This window comes from Equus przewalskii, chromosome 17 (assembly GCF_037783145.1).
Source record: "Equus przewalskii isolate Varuska chromosome 17, EquPr2, whole genome shotgun sequence".
NCBI lineage: Eukaryota > Metazoa > Chordata > Mammalia > Perissodactyla > Equidae > Equus > Equus przewalskii.
Genome location: NC_091847.1, coordinates 20,816,952 through 20,831,239, shown reverse-complemented (window position 1 = coordinate 20,831,239; position 14,288 = coordinate 20,816,952). Strand labels below are relative to the sequence as shown.

The window sequence follows — 14,288 nt, the reverse complement described above, 5'->3', positions numbered from 1 at the left end:
GGGGTGTTATTATTTCAAATGTCATCTTTTTATTGCATTTCTAACTATTTGTTGTTGGTATAAAGAATTGTAATGGACACCAATATTTTGATTGCCTATCTAACTTACTAAATTCTCAAATATTTTAATAGTTTGCCTGTAAATTCTTTTGTATTATCTGTCAAGACAACTTTTCATCTGCAAATAATATTTTTTTTCTTTCACAATCTTTATAAGTTCCCTCCCATCTTTTTGTTTTTTTGTCTCTAACTGCCTCTTTGATTAGGTCTTTGTTCAATAAGCTGTCCAACATTGTTTGATCTTTATGGAATAAACAAATTTGTTTTATGCAGCAAGCTTCTTTTCTTCTTGCTGGGTTTCTGTTCTGCTGGCTTCATTCCAGCTGCTAACTTCTTGGTAGCCAGAGCCTTTCCTCCCATAAAAGGCTTCTTCTGATTCTTAACACTAATAGCCATCTTTCCTTTCTTTCCTACCATAGGCTTCTTGTCTAGAAACCCCTTCTTGTTTGATTTGGCTTCAAGTGCTGCTGCTGCCTTATCCACATGGAATTTGTGACTCTTGGCCTGGCCATAAATGGTGTTCTGGAACATGGTCTTTGCATTCAAGTTTAGCTTCAACATGATTCTCAGTTTTTTCAGTGGATTCTTCTTTAGGACACTGCAATAAATCTTCTTGCATGGTACTCAGAGGGCTCTTTGGATTTCTGAGCTTTTCAAGATTCTGCTAAGATCTTTACTGAGCATGTTGTGCATGGGAGGATTATAGTTACTCTAAGGGAGGCAGCTTTATGCCAACTGCCATACAGATCATCTAACTGGAGAGCACTACCAGTCCAAAGGCAGAAATTCCACATGCCCACCAGGAGCAAGTGTCAAAATGTTAAGTTTGCTTACATTAAGCAGAGAAATTCCAGGATGTTTCTAAAGGCCTTGATAATACTGTTGTCCTCATTATAGAAGATGCAGGGTCCCCTGAACTGGATATGATGCGGCTTCTTATTCTGCCCTCACCTGCTCTCATTTGCTGACAGACATAGACATATTTTATATCATTCCAGGCCTTAAATTTCTTAAGAAGCAAGACAGCCTCCTTGGTCTTCTTGTAGCCTTCAACTTTATCTTCAACCATCATAGGAAGTTCAGAAACTTCCTAAATACAATAATCTTTAGACATGACCAGGGCTGGTAAGACTGAGGCAGCCAGGACAGAGCAGATGGCTTATTGCTTCAGTGTAGTGTTCACTCTGCAGTGGCAAGCAAGCCAGGTTTTGGTTGGGGAACACATTTGGCTCCCACAACATGTATTTCTGAAAACACCCTGGCCAGACTGTGAGTCCCATCACCTCAAACTTTGGGTTCCAGCCACAGCTTTGCCAGTACTCCAAGACTCAGCAGTGGTGTGATGACCTGCTAATTCACTGACAGCACAAGGCTGTCTGTTGTTTTTGCGCAATTTGGTGTGAACAAAGTTCACAGTGTCTGGTCAAATGAGAGCCTTGAACACAGCAGGCAAGTGACATTTTTTCCAGATGATCCCCTTTTTGGAGTACACTGATATCAGTGGACATGCACAAACGATGGTGGGGAGAGGAGAAGGCCACGATCTTCTCAACTAGAAAAGCTCCCCCCATCTTATTGGGCTGGCTAGAGCCTCTTAATGTATGATATTGAAAGCAAATGATATCAGAATTCCTTGTTTTATTTTTTATTTAACACAAATATTTTAATATTCCATTACTGTATATTAAGAGTGTTATAAGTTTGTATAACAACATTTTATCAGTTATCTTAATTACCTAGTGCTGCATAACAAGTCATGTTAAAAATTAGTGACTCAAAACAACAATAAACACGCATTATCTCATATCATCGATGGATAATGAATCTGGGAGCACCTTAGGAGTATCATTCTGGCTTGTCTCTCATGAAGCTGTAGTCAAATTTCAGCCAGGGATATAGTAAGTTGTAGTCAAAATATCAGTCAGGGTTGTAGTCATCTGAAAGATTGGAGTGGGAGTAACAGCTTCCAAAATAGCCAACTCATAAGACTAGCAAGCGGGCACTTGTTGCTGGATGAAGGCTTCAGATCCTTTCCGGATGGACTTTAAGGTTGCTTGAGTGCCCTCACAACATACTAGCTGACTTCCCTGAGAGTGCACAATCCCAGAGACAGCAAGGCAGAAGCCTAAATGTTTTTATAACAGCCTTCAAAAATTACACAATTATTTCCTCAGTACCTTATTGGGTACACAGACCAGCCCAATACAGTGTGAGAGGGAATTACATAAGTGCAGGAATACCAAGAGGTAAGGATCATTGGGGGCCCTTTTGGATGCTAACTACCATATCAAGTTAGTATTTTTCTACTCCTTCTATTAAGAGTTTTATCATGAATTGGTTATCAAATTATCTTTAAGTATTTATTGAGATGATCGTGAGGGTTTCTTGCTTTGATATATTAATGTGCTTCATTACTCTGGCTTATTGTTAATCAATTAATCTTATATTCTTGGATATATCCCCCAAATTGTCATGATGTATTTTGCTAGATTAAATTTGTTAATATTTTCTTTAAAATTGCATTTATTAGTAAGATTTGCTAATGATTTTCATATTTCATGAAATCTTTTGTTGTTTTAGATTCAATGGTATGGTAGCCTCATTAAATGAGTTGGAAAGTGTTGTCTCTTCTACAATTTCATGTAAAAGTTTGTGAATATTTGGAATTACTTAAGCAAAGCCATCTGTGCCAGTTATTTCTTGTATTGGAAGATATTTAATTATCTATTGCATTTCTTTAAGATGTCTTCAATTTCTTTCTGAGTTTTATTTTTTTATGAGAATTTTCTGTCAGTTTTATTCTTAGGAAGTTGATCGTGTTATTACCATTACTTTTCACTCTCTATACCATGTAATATGTCTCTTTTTTATTATAGATATTCTTTATTTGTAACTTTTCTCTTTTTCTTTTGATTAATCTTTCCACAAGATTGTGTTTCACAGTATTTTAAAAAACTTGATCTTTGACTTGGTTCATCCTCTATTTTATATTTTTCCAAAAATTTTCAACTCTATGTGACAGCTTGTCTTTGTAATTTCCATACAATTGTGGTCTTACATGTTTTATCTATGCTTGGTATGAATGTATATTCTCTGCCGTTGGATATGATTTTCCATAATTTACAGATTCTAATTGTACTCACAAATTTACAATTTATCTATTTAAGTGATCATTTACTGAAAGAGATGCTAAAAATCTTCCACTCTGATAGGAAATTTGATCATTTCTCATTTTACTTTATTCAACATTTTATTTTATATTTCAAGCTATATTAATGTATTATAATAATTATGATTATAGTTCTTGAAAAATTAAACCTTTCATTATTACATAAAAACTCTTTTAGCCTAGAATCAAACCATATGAGGTTGAATATGCTCTCTTCAGACATGAAAAGACTCAGAAAATTTGCCTCTATGCATCTCTTCTGAGGAATTTACTTGAGGATGTTCACCAGCAAAATAATGGGGTAATGTAAGAAGAGGGAAGTCATGGGGTCTAAGAAAAAATGGATTCATCCAGACAAACAATAAACAGAAGTCTTGGAATTAGACCTCTATAAAAAAAGAACCCTAAAGTACAACCAGTTTGGATGGAGAAAGAGAATGAAGGACTCTGGGAGCTTGGTAACTGGGGAAAAACAAAATTTTTATAGCATGCAATCTATATTTATGATGTTAAAAAATTAGGCTATGATAAATGTATGTAATACAAGGAGAAAAAACAACTAGACACCCAAGAGGGGAGGGGGAAGTGGATGAGAAAGAATCAGCCCAAATATGAAGTCAAAGAAAAAGGAGCATAATTTTGAGCAATTAATGAAAGAAAACATCTATTGGAATGGATGTCTAGCGAAGAAAATATAATCCAATGTGCTACATGGTCAACCAGAATACAGTGTTGGTCATTAAAAATGACTGTGGCATGTGGATGAGAGGAGGTGGGAGAGAAGTGTTAATAGTCTTATTATAAAAAAAGAAGGGTTCAAAAGACAACTGTTAAAGATTTAGAGGTTTAGGGGCTGGCCCAGTGGCACAGCCGTTAAGTGGGCACGTTCCTCTTTGGCCCGAGTTTGCCAGTTCAGATTCTGGGTGTGGCCATGGCACCGCTTGGCACACCATGCTGTGGTAGGTGTCCCACATATAAAGTGGAGGAAGGTGGGCATGGATGTTAGCTTAGGGCTAGTCTTCCTCAGTGAAAAGAGGAGGATTGGCAGCTGTTAGCCCAGGGCTAATCTTCCTCAAAAGAAAAATATATATATATATACAGAGGTTTACATATATATTTAAATGTAAAATAGAAATGATAGAATGTTTAAGATAATATAAGTATGAAAAATTGGGAAGAGAACATATCTGCAAGCTCATCTTTCATATCATGAATTCAATAACTATTTTCTAAAATTAATAAATACTGCTACAGGTGTATTTTCTGGATTTATGGAGCTGTGCATTTACCTATGTAAAGCTGATGAAATTACTCAAGAAATTCCATGTGTTTGGAGTCAGCTGCTACACCTCACATTGAGGGTGAGACCTAAACACTCACTACCCTGTAAATAAAACGTGGGTCACTTTGAAACTTTGTGGTATCCCTTGTATTTTCTTCCTAAGACACGCATACTTGTTAGAAATCTTACTCTTCAAAGAAAGACTTCAGTGGGCTGACTGGGTGCTGGTTGTGGAGGAACCAGCAAGGTCATGCTGGTCTGAAGGAGAGTGAGTTTGTTGGCAAATCTTCCAACCCAGATTGCTTGATGGCTATCTGGGGGACAGGTACTGACACTAGAACCGAAATGGATAATAAATGAAAAATCCCTTGAAATTTGAGTTCCTCAGCGACAAGACAAAAGACAAGTTGGAAGCTAGTGAGCATGTTCTGGGATGACCGTCTGAAGCCCAGAGGATTTTTGATGCGTTGTCTTAATGGGACAGGCATTGCTTGCTATGTGTATTGGGCTGGCATGAGAGCATAGCAGCAATTGGGGCAACCAGTGGGTTTTGTCTCTTGATCTGCAAGCCCACGGTTTACTAGTGGGCAGAATAGTGACAGAGTCTGATGATAATTTTTCAGCTTGTATGAAAAAGCTAATGATTTCATCATTGTGTGAACATCAAAGAGTATATGGAAGGAGGACAAGATTTGTCACCCTAAAAAGTGTCTCTTTAACATGAGGAATATTTTAGGCTGATTATTTTTAAGAAAAAAATGATTTGGGCCAGCCCAGTGGTGTCATGGTTTAGTTCGTGTGCTCCATTTCAGTAGGCTGGAGTTCACAGGTTTGGATCCTGGGTACAGGCCTAGCACTGCTTGTCAAGCCACGTTGTGGCAGCATCCCACATAAAATAGAGGAAGATTGGCACAGATGTTAGCTTAGTGACAATCTTGCTTCCCCCCAAAAATGAAACAAAGGACTTGGAACGTTTTTCTTGTTACCTCCCCCTTAACTGCCTAAAAGAATTCAGATTTAAAAGCCTGTCTCAGGAAGGAGCTATCACAGCATAACATGAACTAGGTGGTAGAGAGGGAGGAACCTAGAAAAACCTGTTTGTGGGCTCCCCTCCATGTTTTCTGTTTCCATGTGACCACTCATTTTCCAAACGTTTGCTTTTCACCTACCTATGAATTGCCTTCCTTCCCTTTGAAGTCACTAACTTTGCTTAACATTGAAGTCACTAACAGCTGCTTTTGTCTTTAGCTGAGGATGGTATTTAAGGTGAAAGCTTTGGCCATTTTGGTGCATTACTTGGTTTTCTTGGTTTTTCCCATGTATATATGTTGTTAAACTTTTGTTTTTCTCCTGTTAATCTGTCTCATGTCAATTTAATTCTTAGACCAGCCAGCAGAACCTAGAAGGGTAGGGGAAAATTTCTTCCTCTCCTACTTAGACAAACCTAGATGGTATAGCCTGCTACACCTAGGCTATATAGTACTAATCTTATGGATCCACCATCCTATATGCCATCCATCATTGACCAAAACATCATTATGCAGTGCACGACTATATATTATTATAACAGGCCACTTTACAGCATGTAGCAATACACCATCCTGCCCTGTTGCTCTTGAATTTTATGTGAGTGAATGAATGCTGTCCTTAAAGTCCACACAATGCTCCCCAGCCCCCAGGGAACAGTGTGCTTTAATTAACATATACATTACACAAATATCTGTTCATCTTAGTTTTGAGCATGAAAGGGATTGAAATTTGTTCCACCAAAGAAGCAAAATCAACACGCTCAGAGGCTGAGGGCAGGTATATTAGCATTTCAGAGGCTCAAGTGTCATAACTGGTTTAACTAAACAAAGCCATAATATACATTTCAGAAAACTGCCAGAAAGGAAAATCACTTCTGTATTTGAATTGAATTCAAATAAATTCGGCGCCGTGTATCTGCACTCTGTATACCCCTGCTAGGATTTCTACAAATTATTTGCAATCAAAGTCTTACTTAAACTTGTTTCAAAAGAGACATAAATTTGCCATCTTTCTTAAGCTGAAAGGTTTGTCCTTACAAATTTATGGAAATATCTTGTATCCTTAAAAGTGTCTGTTGATCTGCTATTTTTCAATTTCTACCTAGGTGCAATTATTAAGATTTTTTTTTTTTTTTTTAAGATTTTATTTTTTCCTTTTTCTCCCCAACGCCCCCCGGTACATAGTTGTGTATTCTTCATTGTGGGTTCTTCTAGTTGTGGCATGTGGGACGCTGCCTCAGCGTGGTCTGGTGAGCAGTGCCATGTCCGCGCCCAGGATTCGAACCAACGAAACACTGGGCTGCCTGCAGCGCAGGGCGCGAACTTAACCACTCGGCCACGGGGCCAGCCCCGCAATTATTAAGATTTTAAACTTTAATTATAAATGTACTCATTTTTGGGGGGAGATGGCCTAAGTGAATTGGTACTGGCATATAATGCCTAGAAATAGATTAATCAATGCAAATGAAGAAAACACACCAAATATTGTCATGTCTATATTTAGTGTTTCTGTAAATTGATAAACTAGAAGTTTGGTCTTTTAAGGGAAATCTAGGAAGTTAAGGAATTGAAATTACTATTTAGTACTTAAAAAGTTATTTTTCATCTTTTCTGAATCTTAGGATAAGGCAAGATAGTGGTGTGGTATCAAAATATTTGAAAGAGATGATGCGGATAAAAATGTAACAAATTTAAGATCTTAAAGTCACTCTGTTTAAAGAGTAGAATTAACAAAATACAGTTTTTCAGGTAAAAAAAATGTATAGGACTTAATTTGTTGTTGCCATTTCAAGCCTCTGTTTATTTGGTGTTCTAACTTCAGTGTAAAACATTCCATCTTATTCTTCATTTAAACACGAAATGATAAATTTTTTAAATTTTAAAATTAGAGGCAATTATTCCAAATTGTCAGACTCTGAAGACCATTGGGACTGCAGATTGTGCACCTCCAGTTGGAATCATTCACATAGAAAACATTGAGAATGGCGACCCCCATTGCGCACCTATATGTGACTGGAGCTCCGTGGGGCTGGGCAGTGCCCTGCAGCCTCCATGAGGGCTGTGAATGTTTATCTTTTGTGTCAAGTATACAAAGAGGAGGACTTGAAACTCTTCGCTAGATTTCCTCTCTCTCTCTCCCTCTCCTCCTTGTTGACAACTCTTTAAACTGCCCAGGTATCTTCTTCATTCCCCTAGAGGTGATTAGCCTCCTTGGCTTGTCCTGTCATTCTGCCCAAGGGAAGAAATATTACAGAAGCATTAAGAGGGACTATCTTATTCTGTTAAAGATGAAAGAATGGGAACAATAACTCTTAGGATTCTTCAGTGACCCTGCATGGAGCACAGCCACATGGCCACACTTGACATCACAAACAAATCAGTGTGAAGATCTTAGTTTGCGATGTTATACACAGACATTCTTAACATTGGCTAGGCTACAAGATTGCGGGTCATAGCTTGTCTGTTGGTTAAAAGATTAATCTTAAGTAGTTGTAGGTCTATTTTAGTGAATTTGTTACAACATACTGACACAATCATCTTTCAAAGTACCTAACCTCATCTGTAAAAAGAGAATAATAATTTATTTCTTGCCTAATGTAGTGAGCTACACTATATTAACTCTTGAGTAGTTTCAGATCTCCTCTTGTTGGTCTTAAATTTGGGTTCTCTGAGGAAATGCTTACAAATATATATATAGAGAGAGAGACACACACACACATGCATATGCATATATGTATGTATTCTCAGGCAATGTTACAGTCAGGAACAAAACTTCCATAAATTGCTTTTTATGGCAATGGCTTTGGATCCTTTCAAAACGCATCCTTTCAAAATGAATCCTCCATTTTTTACTTCTATTCTTTCCACTTCTCTGGAACTTTTTGCTATTTCCTGTCTGCTGTTCCAATTGCATGTTCCCTGTCTACTATTGATTTGGTTTTGTTTTTTGTCATGAAGATTCTTTGAGCTAACACATATGCCAGCCTTCCTCTGTTTTGTATGTGTGTTGCCACCACAGCATGGCTTGATGAGTGGTGTAGGTCTGTGCCTGGGATCCAAACCCATGAACCTGGCCCACTAAAGTGGACTGTGCAAACTTAACCACTATGCCACAGAGCCAGCCCCCCTATTTACTATTTTGTCATATGTAAAGATAGTTATGTTGAATAGCTGTTAATGAGAGGTGTTTGGGTAAAGGGTCTGGTGATAGGGAACTTGGAGGAGAAGTCCATATTATTCCATTTTAAAGAAACCCTTTATAAAAATAATATCTGTACAGAACATATTTACTAGGGGTGAGTGGTCATACACAGAAAAAAGCCCTTTGACTGCTCCCCTTGTGCTTTTAAACATGTAGCAAATCAATAGTGTTTGATAGAGAGATATTTGGAGATTTGAGAAATAAATTGAAGCTGTATTTTGTGGCATGAAAACAACCACCAAAAAATGAGGCTCAAGCAGTTATTCATCCCTGAAATGAAAAACAGGTCCTTGGAAAAATAGACATGGATATCTAAAACCAAGAGGTACTCATGGCCCTTCAGAAATACAATCCTGATTGGCTGTGTATCAGAGGTCTCTTTGAGATTACATTCACCAGATTTCAAATTTATAAGGAAAACACAGCAAAATGCAGCATCTGACAGATATGGTGTGAACTACTAGCTTGAGTTCATATTTCAACACTAGATTGCACCACGTTTCTTTTGATGATGTCACATCTTTATGAAGCTGGGTTTTCATTGACTGCTGTGATCAAAGTGAATGGAGAAAGAAAATCTGTATGGAATAGGAAATAAGGATGGCAGCATCCAATCTGATCCCAAGGTTTAAGTTTCAGGAGCACAAATCCACTTAGTATGTAACTGTGGTTGCTGAAAAATGAAAAAAAATTTTCTTTTATGTGTATTTTTTTAATGTTACTAAGTTAAGCATCAATTATTAAGTTGTTTGAACCTAACTACTTCATAAACAGAAAGGTTAGTTATTGCCTTTGGTCTATTGAGCACTTATTATCGAAAAATTATGGAGACACTGGGGGTCCTATAAACCAAGAAAATCTGGAAGCTTCTGAATTACACAGTTTAGTTGTTTGACACTTTTGAACTGTTTTAATCTGTTGATTTTTCTTTGATAATAATCAAGAAAGCCAAGTAACACTCTAGGAAGGTTTTTTGGTATGTGTATGTGTGTATGTGTGATCCCTAGACTGTGGCTACATATTCCCCATCTCCTCAGTCTAAATACCAATGAATTGAAGCAGGGTTTTCCTAATTAGGTATCTGAGTAGCATGTTCCGCTTTCCACAACTCCCACTTCTGGTATGAGATTGATGAAGCTGCTCCATAGCAGACACAAGATAGAAGCTCTTTAGTAGGGAGAATCTTAGTGATTTGGTTCTGAGAAGCCCCACCATAGGAGGTGTAAATGATAAACCGTTTCACACTGCTGGATGAAGGAATTGACACATCATGATTTGTTCTTGGACCAACCCAAGAATGTGAAAATTATTCTCGCCTTGGTCCTCATTCTAAGGAATGTGAAAATTATCTTAAATCTCTGGGGCAGCAATGTGGAGCCAATTAGCACACCTTTCCTCCATGCCATCAAAAAGTCTTCACTCTTCAAAGTGTAGCTCAAATTTCATGTTCTTCTTAAGCCCCTCCTTAATCCCGCAAATGAAATTAGTCAAGCCTTCCTTGTGCATCCATTTATATGCATCCCTTGGTTCATAAATTCGTTAAAAATAGAAATATACTCAGGAAACCTTTGTCGAATTGTCTTAATGAGCCTCATAATCTTAGCAGTAGCCACAAACAATGATTTTTCTTCTCTTCTGGAAAACAAATATAACTAAGAAATTATGATTATTGTTCATTGCAGGACCTCTTAACCTTATGGCATTCATATAAAATGATAGTAATTCTATAACATGTCAGGATAAATGGATAAGGCCATGGCAGACAGAGAGGGCGGGCTCTGGTCACACCCTAAGTGGAGGGGAATTGATATCTGAGCATACCTGTAACCCGCGGGTGGCACACTAGTGCACTCTATTATATTAATTGGTAAGCTGGGTTTCATTGTACTTTGGTTACAATAATATCTTTGCATAAATTTCTCAGAAGACAACTGATTGCATTATAATAAATGTAATAAATAAAATGAAATTCCCACAATCTGTTTCAAAATCATTGAACTTGCTATTTAATATTGTTATTGAAGAACTGGGCAGAGCTTGCCAGTAATCCCATCTCTCCCTGAGGCTTCTGCCCACAAAGGAATGTTCTGACATAGAGTCACTGAACACCAGTCTTTTGGGAGTCCGTTACCATAATCATTTCTCATTCATGGAGTATTTGCTGGACTAAGATCTGTAGCATAGGCCAGGGAAATAACACAGATCAAGGGGCCTGGTCACTCCATGGTAAGGGGGGAAGTAAGTCATGGGACCATGGTGGACTGGATCACATGATGTCACTCCACTGTTTAAAACTCTCTTGTGCCTCCCCATAAATTTAGAATGAAATCCAAATTCTTCACCATGGCTTTCACGGTCATATGCTATATACTGCATATTTCTCTAACCTCATTCACTCATTCTACAAATACTCATTGAGTACCTACCATATTCCAAACATTTGGGATCCAAATATGAACAAAATTAAGATCCTTACTCTCATAGTGTTAACATCTTAATGCAAGAAAGAAATAGACAATAAGCTATAAAAACATATAGTAAAAGTAATTTTAGAGATGACAGGGCTATGGAAAAAAGGAAAAGTTGGGAAATCTATAGGAGATTCAGAGTACAAGCAGGAATGGGGTCAGCAATTTTTTTCCATTCAGGACCAGATAATATTTTAGGTTTTGCAGGCCATAGAGTCTCTGTGGCAAATTCTCATCCCTGCCCTTGTAGCACAAAGGCAGCTGTGGACAACATGTCAATGAATGGGCGTGGCTGTGGTCCAATAAAATTTGACAGAAATAAGTAGTTGGCCTGACTTGGCCAATGGGCTGTAATTTGAATACTCCTGGATAACAGTATTCAACCATTACTGGGGAATGACTCACTGAGAAGGTAGGATTTGAGCAAAGTTACTTTCTGTCTCATTGTCTTCATAGTTTTAATTATAACGTTTATCATCAAGTTAATATGTTTATTTGCATGTTTGTCAGCAAGCTTTGTTTCTAACTCTGCCTCTGAGTATGTAAGTGCCATGAGGGCAGCAAGCTGGTCTCTTTTTGCTCAGCACCTAGAATAGTGATGGCACACGGTAGATATTCAACAAATATTGGTTAAGTGAATGAGTGGAGAGTGAATGTCGTTTCTTAAGACAGCAGCCGATACTCAGTTTCAGCAAATTATTACCAGCAAATTATGAGAGATTGAGGTGTTTGTTACCAGATCTTAAGTTTTCAAGAGAAGCTAGAGATCCAAATTATTGTCTAAAGTCTCTCAATTTCAAATAACTGCAACTAAGCAAAAAATATGAAACCTCTGCACGTCAAAATAAATATTTCGCAAGCTAGTTATAGAACTTCTGCTATATACGCTCATCCTGTTGAACCAAGGAACAAAAGCCACACTGGCCACCAGGGCCAGACTATCAAGGGATGTGTCTTCTGGGCAGTAGCCACAAAAGCTGGGGCCCCAGATGTGTGTACAACCTCCCTTCTTGGAGACACCAGTGACCTCCGGTTGGGTAGAGAGAGCCCAAAGATGCTGCTGGCTGGCCTCACTCATCTCAGAAGAGGATTGTAGTTGGCCCCTACAGGTGTGTTTAATTAAAAACCTACTCCTCAGGCCACAGCTATGAAGATAAGCTAACGGGCGTCTTTCATGGAAAGACTGGGGTTTTTTGTCTGCTGCCTCTGAGTGTGCCCTGGGGGCGTAGCTTGTTAAGAACTGTTTCTCCATTTGTTAGAATTCTACAGGACCTGGGAATGTATGTCCTGCTGCCCACCAGAGCCAGGTGATCAAGGGGTATTCCCTGGGCAGCAGCCACAAAAACTGGGGTGCCAGACGTGTGCACAAGCTCCTTTCTGGGAGATACTAGCAATCTGAAGTGAGGCAGAGAGAGAGCTTGAAGATGGCATCACCCGAGGTCTCTGGAGAGGATTACAGTCAGCCCTTAAATGCTGTTTAATTAGTAGCCTGCCCCTCAGGCCACAGTGATGAAGATAAGCTAATAAACCCTCTTTCCTGGAAAGACCGGGTGTTTCCATCTGCTGCCTCTGTACTGTACCCTGGGGAGAGGGTAGCTTTAAAAAAAAAATGTTTCTCCCTTTTTTATAGTCCTGTGGGACCTGCTAACACGATAAGCCCTACTGGCCACCAGAGCCAGTGGATCAGGAGGTATTCCCTGGGTGGCAGCTGCAAAAACCAGGGCACTAGGCAAGTGTACAAGCTCCTTTCTGGGAGATACCGGCAACCTGGAGTGAGGCAGAGTGAGAGGGCAAAGATGGTGCCCACTGGCCTCCATGGTCTTTAGAGAGTATTTCAGTAGGCCCCCAGATGTATGTTAAATTAGATATGTGCCTTTCAGGCCAAAGCTTTTAAGATATGCAGATAGACTTCTTTCATAGAAAGACGGGGTGCTTTTCAGTGGTTGGTGCCTCTGCGCTGGGGCCTTGAGTGGTAGCCCCTGTGAGTCTGTGAGCCCTTTAAGAACTGTCTCTCAGATCCCTATAGGCTTGTGGGTCTTGGGAATGCAAGTCCCTTTGGATCTCAAAACTAGGTGTTTTGGGGGCTGTCTCAGTTGCGAGTCTCAAAAGTTGGGGTGCCAGATGTGGGGTTCAAACCCTTTGCTCCTCAAGGAGAAGCTGGGGGTTGTGAGTTTTCTCCGGATTACGGTTGGCATGCCAGGCATGGGGTTTATGGCCAGACTGTGTCTCAGCCTCTTCCACCCATTTTGATGTGCATTTTTTCTTATTCAGCCGATGTGTAGGAATCACTCAGTGAGTTTTTGGATTTCTTTCAGAGGGGACTGTTCTATGTGTACCTGGATATTCAGTGCATCTGTAGGAGGAGGTCAGCTCAGGATCCTCCAACATCGCTGTCTTGAACAGAACCCCACTTTGGGTTTATTATTAACGTCTAACGTAAGAGAAAAACGATTTTATCTTCATTTTGTGGGTCAACTGCGGCAGAGAGAATTGGTAGCCTTGTATGGTATCATGTAGGTAGCAAAGGGCACAGCTGGGTTTTGATCTCAGAAGCAGGATCTCTCGAATTGCTGTGAAGACTATTGAAGCTTTAGCTAAAGCGAATTTACAAAAGTACAGCTCTAGGAGTTTTTTCCTCAACCACCCTGTTGCCATAAGCTATTCTCTTTGCGTTAACTTCTGTCTTTTAAAATCATGGTTCCATTGGACAAAATCAGTTAATCAGTGTTAAATGGTTAACAGAAGTCATAGTATAAGTGAAAACATCCTCTATCTTGCTCATTGTATCACATTTCTACTATTCCCATTTTCTCAGGTCTTTCCGGTCATTTACATAACGGTGTTTGCATTATTACAGTGGTTGGTTCGAGTCTTAACTGAGGTTTAAATATTCCTTAAAAGCTACTCTAATTGTGGTTGGCTTTTTTTTATAGTATACTTGACAGTGTTGAGAATGTGGGGTAAAATTCCTTTTCTCTGTCAGTGATTTCAGCTGTCAAAATAATGACACAGGGAAACATTAAAACTTTTTCATCAAAGCAAGGGCATTTCAGAAGTGAGTAAATCTAGAACAGCCAACA

At 38.9% G+C, this 14,288-nt stretch overlaps 1 pseudogene; it reads right to left on the bottom strand.

Annotated features, from left to right (window-relative positions):
• Positions 1-302: 302 nt before the first annotated feature.
• Positions 303-13,025, bottom strand: LOC103553346 (large ribosomal subunit protein uL4 pseudogene; annotated as a pseudogene).
• Positions 13,026-14,288: the final 1,263 nt, after the last annotated feature.